The following is a 13,126-nucleotide window of genomic DNA, read 5'->3' as shown; positions in this document are numbered from 1 at the left end:
AGCAGCAGTTGGTCTGGGACATCTACATAATCTCTATCACGACTTTGGTTTGGTGGCAGGAATCTTCCAGGCATGCTTTGGATTCTCTGGGGAAACTGAAACAACACAGCTGTGGTCTTTGCGAACCTGCTCTCGTGAGCTGAAAGTGTGTCCTGATATTTGCAGAATACAATTCTGAATAATCACCTAAGATTGCATTTGCAGATCATTCATCTCCAAGGAGCCTGGTGTTCTTGGCAGTCATTATTTAATTAATCCCACACTGTCTCTGGGCAGAACAAGCAGGCAGGTGTGATCATCTCTGGTTTTGCCCATTACACGACTTGGAGGGGTGCCTGCTTCTGAGGGGCCTTGGAAAGAGATGCTCCACTATGATAATGGGCTGTATTTGCTTTCTATTTTTTTCCTATGGGTCTTACATTTGGTGTGACTGTAGGGAACCCTATGTGAAAAAAAAGTGTATTCTCCATACAAATATTCTATCTCTACGTGCTGTCACATGGTCAATTTTGTGCCCAGTAGACAACACACTCAACGACAGCACTCACTGGTTAGTAGATCAGTGCTCCTGCAACCAGATGCATCATGCCTTGTGTCCCCCATGCTAAACACGTATAGTGTGCCTTCTGTGACCTGCAGGTCGACTAAGTAATGGCTCCATGAATAAGGAATGTCATAAGGTTACTCAAACTCTGGCCTTGAAGAGTTAGTTAATGAGAGAAGTGAGACTTATTTCTCTACCGGAAGAAAGAAACTGGTGAAATAGTAAAAGGAACAATACTATGACAAAAATAGCAAGCACTCATTGAGTACACAGCTCCATTCTAAGTGTAGTGTGTGTGTATGAGAGAGAGAGAGAGAATGAGTTATTAAACCCTTCCTAATAAGGCAGGAATTCATTTTTCAAGGGAGGAAACAAAGATGTGGAAATGTAATCTGATGGATGTTACAGAACTAACAAGAGTCAGAGATGGCTTCCAAGACTTCAGGCTTAGCTGCAGTCCTGCAAGCATTCATTAGCCAAGCAATTTCAGACCTGCATATATATCCAAGGGAGATGAATCAGTATCTGGGAAAGACATCTGCATTCTCACATCCATTGTATCACTGCTCATGATAGCCAAGACCTGAAAACAAACTAAGCATCCATGGGTGGCAAACGAGTAAGATCATTCTAGTTTTGGAATACTAGTTGGCTTCAAAAACCAGGGAAATTCTGTCATTTGAGACACCATTAATGGACCTGAATGACATTATATTGAGTCAAATAAGTAAGTCATATGTCATATTCCTATCCCTGTAACATAAGAATTATCTGCTTGCAGGAAGGGTTTGTTTCCTCTCACAGTCTCAGAGTTCATAGTTCATAGGTACTAAGCCCAGTCACTTAACATGGTGAGAACATATAGCAGAGGTTATGAGGTGAAGAGAGAAGGGAGGAAGGAGGAGGGAGGAGGGAAGAGGAAGGAGGGAGAAGGAGGGGCCAATGTCCCAGTATACCCTATGAGGGCATATTCTAAGTCAACTTCCTCCAACTAGGACTGACCTCCTAAAGTTTCTATCAATTCCCAAGAGTGCCATCAGCCGAGAATTGGGGAGAGGAGATGCCTTTTGGGCAATATTAAAGATGAAGCCAGCACAACATAGAAACATACGACATGATCGAGCTCATATGTGGCATAAGAAAGTCACACCTAGCCAGACACAGCTCCACATGTTTGCTTGTTATCACCTCTTCTCCTCTGGGGGCCGAGACAGGAGCTTTCCTCTCAGAAAGATAAAAACAACAACACGAGGAAAAGAAAGTTAAACTCATAGACTGGGGAAGAAATCTAGTGTTTCCAGGGGTTTGGGGAAGGGCTGCAGGAGCAGGGGTGAGAAGGTAGGCAGGGAACAAAAGGCTGAGGTAGAGCTGAAGGCCTCTCAGCTGCATGGAGAGGATGAGGACTCATGATGCTATATGGCAATTTTGCAATTTGTTGAGAGTAAGTCCTCTGTGTTCTTAACACACACACAAAGGCAGCAATGTGAGGTGGTGGACAGGTGGTGATGGACAGATGGTAAAGGACATGTTAGCTTGATTGTTATAATCCTTCACGGCATGTACATACATCAAAACGTCACACTGTGTGAAATATATATGTATATATGTATATGTATGTATATACGTATATGTATGTATATATGTATATGTATGTGTATATGTGTATATGTGTTTATATGTATATATGTAATACACATTCAGTATTTGTAAATTATACCTCAAGCAAACTGGAAAATAACACTTAAGAAGATAAGTATTTCCTCCTTCTATAGTGAACCTTGGATCCTGCCCAGGAATGGGTCTCATCTCGTGTTTAGATGGATCCCGCCTGAACTAAGGGCTGGCAACGGCTGTAATTGGTACATTTTCAACTATAACCTTAAGCTCCTGATTAAGAATAATGGCCCAGCAGCAGCTTTGGAGGGAAGTGGTTCTTGGTTTAACTTGTTTCCTTTCATTTCTTTTTTTTCTTGTTTTATCTATTTCTTCCTTCCTTTCTTTTCTTTGCTCTACTTTTCTTGAAAATCAGATTTTTAATTTTTTCCACGTAGTATATTCTGACTATGGTTTCTCCCTCCCCCAATCTCTCCCTTTCTGTCACTCCTTAAAAAACAAACAAGCACCTAAGGCATAATAATAAAAACGAAGACGAAATGAACTGGAATAAGACAAAACTAAGAGAAAAAGAAAGGGCCAAAAGAGAAAAAAAAAAAAAAACCCCACATATAGATGAATAGATACAAACAGGAATACCATAAAACACAACTGGAAGTAAGAACAAATGCACAAAAGACCTGTAAAGTTTAAAAAAATAAAACTTGAGGCAAAATTATCAGTCAAAGAACTCCAAGGACGCCGTTGAGTTTGTGTTGTGTAGCCATCCACCGCTAGTGGTTTGTTGCCCCGTGAGAGTGAGATTCCCTGGGAGAAAACAGAAAGCTAATTGTTCATCTGTAAGTGGCTCTCAATTGGAGATTGCTTCTACGTCAGTGATGCATGTGTACTTCTCTAAGCTCTAGGAACCCACCTGGTGCAGACGCCCGCAGGCCCTGTGCATGTTCCCTAGTCTCTGTGAGCTCACATGCACATCAGTTGTGTTGTATTGTGTTGTGTTGTGTTGTGTTGTGATGACCCTGTTTTCTTGGTCCCCTCTGGCCCTCACACTCTCTCTGCCTCAAGGGGCAGGGATTTAACGCAGGCATCCCATTTAGGACCAAGTGTTCTGAGATCTCTCACTCTATGCACACTGATTGGCTGTAGGTCTCTGTATTTGTTCCCAGCTACTGCAGGAGGCAGCTTCTCTGGTGATGGCTGACCAAGGCACTGATCTATAAATCACTGAATACAGCAGACTATCACTCGGAGTCATTTTACTGCTTTAGTAAGAGTCAGATATTGGTTCCATCTCATGGAGGGGGCCTTGAATTAAATCAGATCTTGCTTAGTTTCCCCCACAAGGTTTGTGTAGCTATCGTACCAGCACATCTTGCAGACAGGCCACCATTGAGGACCGAAGGGTCTGAGGCTGAGTTGGTATTTACCTTTGCCCTTTGGTAGCAAGCAGAGTGCCTTCCAGTACTGTGAACACTGTCCCGTAAGGATGAAGGCTCTAGGCAACAGCAGTTGCACTTCTCTGTGTTCAAAGAGTTGTGTAGGTGTCACCTTCAGCAATATGGTTTTACTGTCATTAACTTGTTCCTTCGGTTATCCCTCAGGCCAATGGAAGGTCAACATTACTTGTCTATTACTTTAGAGGTGCCGGGATTTGCTCAAGTGGAAACAAGCACTGTCATCACATACTGAGGTTGACTACAGAACCTGGGCGAGTTCATTGTGCAAGTTGGGGAAGGCTATTTCATTTCAGAGCCTTTTGCAAATAGTTCCAAAGGACCTAACTGCTATTGGGGTCTGTGTCACACCGGGGTCAGAACATCCCTACCTACTGGCATTGAAGCTATGCTTATAAGTTACTGTGAACATGGTGCATTTAGAGATAGCAAGAGTTATCTTGTGATAATTTTGATATGTTAGGGGGTGGCTTCCTCAGTAAGATCTTGAATCAAGCCCCATGGGCAGTTTCAATCAGTGTGCGCTTTTGTAAACCTCTTGAAGCTGCTTCCCTTGCCTTGGGTGAGAACAATTCAGCACTTTTTTATTTCAGTTTTGCCTTTGGAACGGCAACCAGCTTAGGATGGCGTATCATGTGCCAATTTGGACATTCCCCTTAGGCGGTTTTGAAAGAATTGAGAATCATCAAACCCCAATCTTATTTAAGCTGCCTTTACCTGCCTCAGCTTCTCCAGAGACTCTCCCACATGCAGCCTCTGCCCTGCCTCCCAGTTCCCTGACAGATTGATAAATGTACAAGATCAGCCAGAACACCAAACTAACTTAAGACACAGGGCCCCTCCTTCATCTTCGCAGGACTCTTCTGGGAGAGTTGCTTGAGCTTCGTGCTGAGATGACTTGAGTACCTGCCTCACTCCACCCACATCCTTTGAGTCCAACAATTCCTCTGAGATCCTCTGAGATCTCTTCAGAGGTCTGGAGGTGCCCCCCCCCCATTCACACAGTTGCAGATACATAGGTGCCAGGTACTGCTGAAGAAACTGCATTAAACAGGATAAACACAGTCTTGCCTTAGAGAGATGGTCCACAGCTTCTCCTCATTTATACTGCTGTAGCAATATCATAGACAGAAATTGATAAGGACCAGAAATTTGTCTGGCTCACGGTTTTCAAGGTTGAAAAATCTAACACTGAGGGGCTGCATTCATGAGGGTTTTGCCCCTTGGCAGTAGGAATAACAAGAGGGGGGGGGAGGGGAAGGGGGAGAGGGAGGGGGAGAGGGAGAGGGAGAGGGAGGGAGACTGGGCCTGGCATGGGCTTTTGAGATATCAAAAGGACAGGGAGGGGAGAGACAGACAGACAGACAAGCATATAGAGACAGAAACAGAGAGACAGAGACACAGCAGAGAGAGAGAGAGAGAGAGAGAGAGAGAGAGAGAGTCCATACTGTTGCAATGAACCTTCTTCCTGATACTTAACCCCCTCAAAAAGTCCCACTGCTCAACACTGTTGCATTGAGAACTTAGTTTCCAATATTCACCTTGAAGGACACATTCAAGCAACCGTAAGTACTCTAATACTGGGACATGAAGACTTCCTTAAGCGAATATCAGGCAAGGTGAAGAGGTGCAGTATGGAGGACGTAGAATGCAATGAAATTTTCCCCCATATCCCAGTTCCAGCTGGAACTCCATCACCCTTCCTGCCTTGAAACACACCCCAGGGTTCTGTAGCAGTATAAATGCAGACACCATCCCCCTAGAATGCCTGCAAAGAGGGTTAGGAAGGCGGCAGGGGAGTGTTAAGTGAGTCGAAGGGTCTGTGTGGCTGCTCGGCCCCCACACTTGGAGCCTGCGCTGTCATGGCTGCATGCATTTGAAGGTCCCGCGGGTCCTTTGGTTGGCTCAATTCAGCCATCAGGATCCCTGAGTGTTCCTTGCAACCGAGACCCTGGCAGAGGCTTGTTCAACCTCTCCAACCTTTTGTCTAAGCCACTTTTGTTTATCCCATTCCAGGTTCCCAGGTCCTCCTTGGGTGGCAAAGCCCACACCTTAGCACCCATTCCATTCAAACGCAGGGCCAGAACTGCCCTTCCCCTCTGGGTACTGAGAATGAATGAATGGAGAGCTTTGTTCTTGCTACATTGTCTACGCCCACAGGTGCCACTCCCACCCCGCACCTCCACGCTCCCCTTGCCCCTCACACCCCGCACCTCCACGCTCCCTTTGCCCCTCCCACCCCCCACCTCCACGCTCCCCTTGCTCCTCCCACCCCCCCACCTCCACGCTCCCCTTGCCCCTCCCACCCCAGTCTTGCTCTCTCTCAACAGCAGGGTCAGATCTATGGACAGAAGTGACCCCGATATTTACTTGTGTTCAGGACCTACTAGGGGCATATTCATATAAGCTCCACTCAAGGAAGAATTCCCAGACGTGTAGCTTTTCACAATGAGAGTGCAGCTGCAGGGGAATCGCCAGGCTGTGTGTTCAGAAAACACCAGTGACTCATTCATCAGCAGGTAACTGTGGCCAGGATGATGGCTACAGGAATATTTAGTGAGCCTTCAAAGCCACATGCGAAGTCATTTCTGCCCCCCCCCCCCGATTTAAATGCTACCTTTATCCGAGCTGCCCTCCTGCTGCTGCCAGAGATGAAGGGAAGGCTATAACCAGGATGTGTTGAATCAGCTGCTGTGACAAGAGAGATAACAAATTTGACTCAGAAGGTGAAAGGCACAGGGCTTGCAAATAAGTCTGTAAGATGGTTTCTTCTGTGGACAGAGCACCAGGCATCGCATCGTGCGGCGAGCATCTGTCTTCCTAAGCTCCTTTCGTCCTTGGGAATGAGGTTGGGTGATAAGGGCTCATACCAAGGACTCACTGGTGTGTGCTTAGGAAGAAGAAAACTAATACCTTTCTAGTTTGGTAATGAAGGGGATTGAAATGCGCTATCGGACGTCTTCTAAGGATGCCAGGAATGGATGTAGATTAACCCGGAGCTATCTACAAGCCGTGTAAAAACTATGGTTAAAAATGTCTGTGTTTTATGAGCTGATGTGACTTAATCATATTAAGATCATCTGAGATGCTGGCGTATCGTTTTAGCAGAAGAAAACCTTAAAGGGTACAGCAGACTCCTTTAAGGAAACTTACCAGAGAGTATGGCTTCACTTCTGGAAAAGCGTGACCAGGAACAATGGGAAAGTTTAAGCTTTGCACTGTGGTGTTTATTTCTCCAAACTGAGGAAGCTGCTGAGCATAACATCCCTGAACCCCCGACCCCCCCCCCCCCCCGCTTCTCACTGCCTGAGCCATGTGGCTGGGGTTTTAGCACCCAGGCACCCAGAATGATGTCCTCATTCTAAATTCTTTCCTCCTCCTCCTCCTTCTTCTTCTTCTTCTTCTTCTTCTTCTTCTTCTTCTTCTTCTTCTTCTTCTTCTTCTTCTTCTTCTTCTTCTTGTTTTTTTTTATTTGGTTTTTTTTTTTTTTTGGTTTTTTTTGTTTGTTTGTTTTGTTTTTCGAGACAGGGTTTCTCTGTGTAGCCCTGGCTGTCCTGGAACTCACTCTGTAGTCCAGGCTGGCCTCGAACTCAGAAATCCACTGCCCCTGCCTCCCAAGTGCTAGGATTACAGGCTGCTCCACTCTTTTGTTCTTTTGATACATATGATGTTCTGTTTCTCTGTCTCTCTGTTTCTGTCTCTCTGTCTCCCTCCCTCCACGCCCCCCTCTCTCTGTGTGTGCATGCGCGCGTGCACGTGCGCGCGTGTGCCCGTGAGTGCCCACGCCCACACACATGCCGTTTCTCCGTGTTTTGTCTTTTTTCTTGAGTCTCTGAGCATCTGCTTTCTCCTGTCCGGCTTTAGAATGCGTCTCGTTTCGTTTCCTTTCGGACGCTGACGTGTCCTGGGATTTTCTGCACTTGTTCTGCATTCAGCAGGGCAGTCACCAGTGGCCTCTGAATTCACCAGCTGTGGAACTGAGCCTCCCAGGCAGCTCTGCCCAGGGACAAGACTTCCGCTTTGTCTTACCTGTTCTCTGGTTGCACATCCAGTTAGACCTGCTTCTTGCGGCTCGGGAATCCTAGTTTGGGCTCAGCTGCTGTCAAACAGGACTACTCCGTGGGAAAATGTCATGGCTTACAATCAAATAGCTTATTTTCGTCATGCCCATGGTAGTTTCTCTGCCTGCTTTGTGATGTGTGGGGCACATCTCAGTAGTGCGTGGGGCACCTGCTCTGGCACGAGGCTCTGTCGCACGCCAGCTGCTGCATTCCAGCTGCAGGACGCATGTGCGATGTCAAGGCGTCACTGGGGCAATACCCATATTAGGTTTTTGGTTTTCAAAAGCATTGTTAAAATTCAAAAGTCACATAATGTTTGAAAGCCCCCCCCCCACTTACTCATATCTGTCTGCAAGAACTCCAGTGGGAATACATAACTATTAGATTAAAAAAAAACATGTGAGTCACCGTCCCTGGCAGGAGAGTCTATGTGCTAGCCAGAACGTCTCAGCTCTCTGGTTAAAAGAGAATGAAAACAAAAAACAAAACACCTCCCTAGGGCTAGGGGCTCTAGCAAGTAGAACACTTGTCTAGCATGCATGGGGCCTTGGGCTCTTTCCTCGGTGCAGAAAAACAAAAACATAAACAAGAACAACTTCCTACACATCTTTGCTTTCCCCCAAAGGGGCTCTAAAGGACAGCTTCGGGGCACAGACGCAGAGAACCAGGCCTGTGGATCTTTGACGGTCCCCACCTGGTGCTTGACTTCAGTGACTTGTTGATCTAAAACGTGTTGTTTTAATTGTCCAAATCCTTGTCCTATCGCGCCATTATTGATGCAGCGTGATGGATGATAATGGCGTCCTACTTCATTCCGAATCCCCGTTTGATGGGCTCTCACCGGATGGCATTAATTCTCGATGAGCCCCGTTTGCCTAAACTGTTTTCTATTGCTCCAGTGCTCTCGTGAACAGCACATTTGTTTATTCAGCCTCTCGATGTTTGTTCAACACGGCTAGCTTTTTATAAGTACCTTGCTGAGGACCGAGTAGAACAAATGAAAACTGTGAGTGTGCAGCGTGCTGGACCCGTTTCTTACCTTTTCCTGATACACAGTAAGAATCATTGAAGAAGATATTTATAACCCCGTAAGTACAATATCTGCCAGCATCCTTGGATACTACTGGTGTGATAGAGAGGTCAGTGAGTCAATCTAGAATTATGCTGCATTTGTAGTTAGCGTAAGATTTTTCTCATTGCACTCAACCTTCCCATAAAAATAAAAAAGACACATCCTAAGAAACGAGCATCAGACTTAGCCGCCCCTCTCAGCCCTACGTGGGCACTAGGATCACCAGTGAGATTTAAAAGTTTGAAAACTATAGTAGCCTAAGCCACATCCCAGACCAGTGCTCCTCCTTCCTGCAAATTCTGTCCTCAGATTCAACCAACCTCAGTTTGAAAACCATTGAAAAGCTGGTTCATTTGATTACGCATCTGTGATATAAGCAGGAGGACCAGCTCCCGTGTAAAAAGCCAGTCAGAGTAGCCTGTTTATATACCCAAGCACTGGGGAAAAGTGGGTGGAGACCAGGAGATTCATGGGATTGGATGGTCTGTCTTTCCCGCCAACCAATGAATGATCTCTATAATCACTGACTGACCTTGTCTCAAAAACTGAGTGGCAGAGCAATAAGGAAAGTCATATTGCCTCTGCACGCATGTGCGCATGCGCACACACATATGCACATATAATAAGCATATACACATATGGACACAACTTAGAAAGTAAATGGGTTGCATCTACACTGAACATGTATAAATTTTACTTCCCTATCACCATTCCAAATAATAAATAAAGCATCTATTCAAATAGCACTTACACTGACTTGGGTATTTATTTCATAATGTAGAAATAATTTAGAGTGAGCAGGAAGATACACATAACTCCTAAGCAAATTCAATGTCATTTTATGTAAGGCAATTGAATAGCCATAGACTCCAGTGTCCTGGGGTGACAGGAGGGTTCTGGACCCAATCCTTTGCTGACATTGTGAGAAACAAGACCCTTACTCTGTAATGGCAAATTCAAGACTAAGGAAAGGTATATTTAATATACCGTTCTATAGAATGGACACCAGCGTAAAGAATAGACAGAAAACAGTCGCCACGATGATTTGGTACAAGACATTGTTTGTTTGGGGTTTCTGTGTGCTTGTTTGTTTGTTTTGTTGTTGCTGTTGTTGTTGCTGTTTGAGCTTAGCTTTTAACAGAGGAGTAATCTCTGCCACCCAAGATAATGGTTTTAAAGTCCCTAATCTCAAGAAATCCCTGTCCCCTGTTCTCCACTGACTGATGTGGCAGAGAACTGCAGCCTTTGTTTCTCATGCAGATCCCTTCCCAAACTGCCCCATCCTACAGGTTCAAGATGAAAATCTTTATTTTTTTTTTCAGATTTATTTTATTAGTTGGTATGAAGACACATGCTTTAATCTCAGCACTTGGATGACAGAAGCAGAGGCAGTGGGACCTCTGAGGTCAAGGCCACCATGATCGATCTACCAAGCTATTTCCAGGAGAACCAGAGCTACACAGGAAAACCCTGTCTTGGAGGAAAAAAAATTATTAGTGTGTGTGTGTGTGTGTGTGTGTGCATACAAATAAGTGCAACAGTTTTGGAGGCTCTCCTCAGGCTGGGAAAAGGTTTCTTTCTGTTGCTATGATAAAGCACTATACCAAGACAACTAGTTGAAGGAAGAATTTTCCTGGGGTTTATGAGTCCAGAGAGATGAGAGACCACCGTGGTGGGGGAGTGGCATCTTAGTGACTGTAGGAAACTGAGTGCTCACATCTTGATCTGCAACCATAAAGAAGAGAGAACTAGCTGGGAAGGGCACAGGCTCCAGAATCTCCGCCACTGGTGACATATTTCCTCCAGCAAGACTGCACCACCTAGCAGTCCCCAAACTGCACCGCCAACAGGGGGGACAAGTGTCCAAATATCAGAGTCTGGGGGGGGCATTCTTGTCTAAGCCAGCACAGATAGGGGTCCAGCTATCTGTTTCACACATTCTCTGGGTGATGTTGAGAGCTAAGGACTACTGCTCCATCTGTGCATTTGTTAAAATTTCCAGAGATTAAAATCCATGTCATCACTGGGTTGGTACTGCCATATGGCTTCTGGGGCATAAAAAAAGGAAGAGGTTTCTAGAACAGAAATTACATAAAGTGTCCATCTACGGGAGAGCTGTCCTTACAACCAAATGCGCCTCTGAGAAGGACAGTCACGGTAGTTGGCTAAGGTCACTCTTGCAGACTTGGGACAGATGTGGACACCTCTAATGGGCCTCTGGGATATGATGTGAATGACTGGTCAAAGAATTCGGAGCTGAGCCATAGACTGGATATAGCAAAGCCAATCTTTATAGAGAGATATTTTTAATAGATATTTTATTCATATTCCAAATGTCCCCTTTTCCTGGTTCCCTTGCCCTTCTTGGAAACCCTCTATCTCATCCCTACTCCCCCTGCTTCTACAAGAGTGTTCCTCCAACCACCCACCCACTTCCACCTCCCCGCCCTCGATTACCCTACATCTATCGAGCCTCATGAGAACAAGGACCTGTCTGCCCATTGATGCCTGACAAGGCTGTCCTCTGCTACATATGCAGCTGGAGCCATGTGTACTCCTTGGTTGATGCCCTAGTCCCTGAGAGCACTGGGGGGTCTGGTTGGTTGATATTGTTGTTCTTCTTATGGGGTTGAAAGCCTCTTCAGCTCCTTCAGTCCTTTCTCTAACTCCTCCATTAGGGACCCCACGCTCAGTTCTATGGTTGTCTGCGAGCATCTGCTTCTATATTTGTAAGGTTCTGGCCTTTCAGCAAGCATTTCTTGGCATCTAGCATAGTATCGGGGTTTGGTGACTGTATATGGGGTGAATCCCCAGGTAGGACAGTCTCTGGATGGCCTTTCCTTCAGTCTTTACTCTACACTTTGTCTCCATATTTGCTCCTGTGAGTATTTTGTTCCCCTTTCTAAGAAAGACTGAAGCACCCACACTTTGGTCTTCCTTCTTCTTGAGCTTCATGTGGTCTGTGATTTGTATCTTGGGTATTCGGAGCTTTTGGGCTAATAAGTACTTATTAGTGAATGCATACCATATATTGAAAGGTTTTTATTCCAGAGATAAATTTGGCATTTCATGTACTTAGTATTTTATGAACCTTTTCTTAATTAGTTTCATTGACATAAATAGTCCACGTGACCATCTCTAAGAACACTTGGGTGGATTCTTGGAATTATGACGAGGTAACAGATGCTCTGCTTCATTGAACATTGGGATAGAACACAGCAAGTCATTTTCAACCATTGTTTCACACTCATTGCCAGAAGAGTGAGTCTTCAGGAGGCAGATAAGAGGGGTGTAAAAAAATAAAGATTTGAGTCAGTTTCACAGCTTAAATTGTCTATAATTAATTCTTTTTGCTACAGTCTTGGAAATTTAGTACATTAAGAAAATGAAATAAAAGTTTATGGGCTGGAAAGATGGCTCAGCAGTTAAGAACACTTGCTCTTGCAGAGGACCTGGGTTCAGTTCCCAGCATCCACACAGAGGTTCACATTTTTATCTGTAACTGCAGTTCTAAGGGATCTGATGCCCTCTTTTGACCTCTGCATGACACATATGGTGCACATCCGTACACTCAGGCAGAATGCTCTCATGAATGAATAAATAAATTATTTTGTGTATCATTATAAATAAATAAAATTATTTTGTATAATATAATCATGTGTAAATAAAATCATTTTGTATAACAAATGATAGATAAAAGTTAAAAATCCTAAAAGTAAAAAGAAATAAGCAAATATGTCTATCCTCTGTATATCTTCCCTGAGGTCAGAAGAAACTTATTTTAAAATAATTCAGTATGTGCAGGTTGCTTTGGGCATTTAAGGGTAAACAGCTTTCTGCCTTCTAGAAGGAAAGAGGCTAGTGTTTGTACCCAGGAAAAACACATCTCAAAACCTACTCAGAATACAATTATCCAAGAAGAGAGTAAGAAAAGCAAGGAGAATTAGACTAACATGAGCTCACTGGAGTAAAAATCGCACAGATTGAAACGCCATCAGCCTCATTGCTTGTGAATGGGATTTCGTTTGATGCCATGCTAAACTCTGGCAAAGATCTCATCTGATGCCTGGATCCTCTCCGCTGCCCCTTTCCAGTTGCCTCCAGCTCATAGCAGGTCACCCCTGGTGACACGAATCCGTCCTCTTGATACTAAGGACACCTTCTATTTTTGTTCTGAAGGTTAGAAAATTGCTTTTCCGTGTTGACTCTTTATCCACCTCTCTATGCTCCTATCTCAATCTCGACGACGTGGACCATGTCTAATCCTTCACAGGTATGCGAACTTTCACCTATTCGGAAATTGCTGCTGGAATGAAATTTGATGGAGACGCGGGTGAAGTTTCCTGCAGGCGCCTAAGAAACAAACTGTAAAGACGAGAAT

This window comes from Apodemus sylvaticus, chromosome 15 (assembly GCF_947179515.1).
Source record: "Apodemus sylvaticus chromosome 15, mApoSyl1.1, whole genome shotgun sequence".
NCBI lineage: Eukaryota > Metazoa > Chordata > Mammalia > Rodentia > Muridae > Apodemus > Apodemus sylvaticus.
This window is presented reverse-complemented; position numbering follows the sequence as displayed.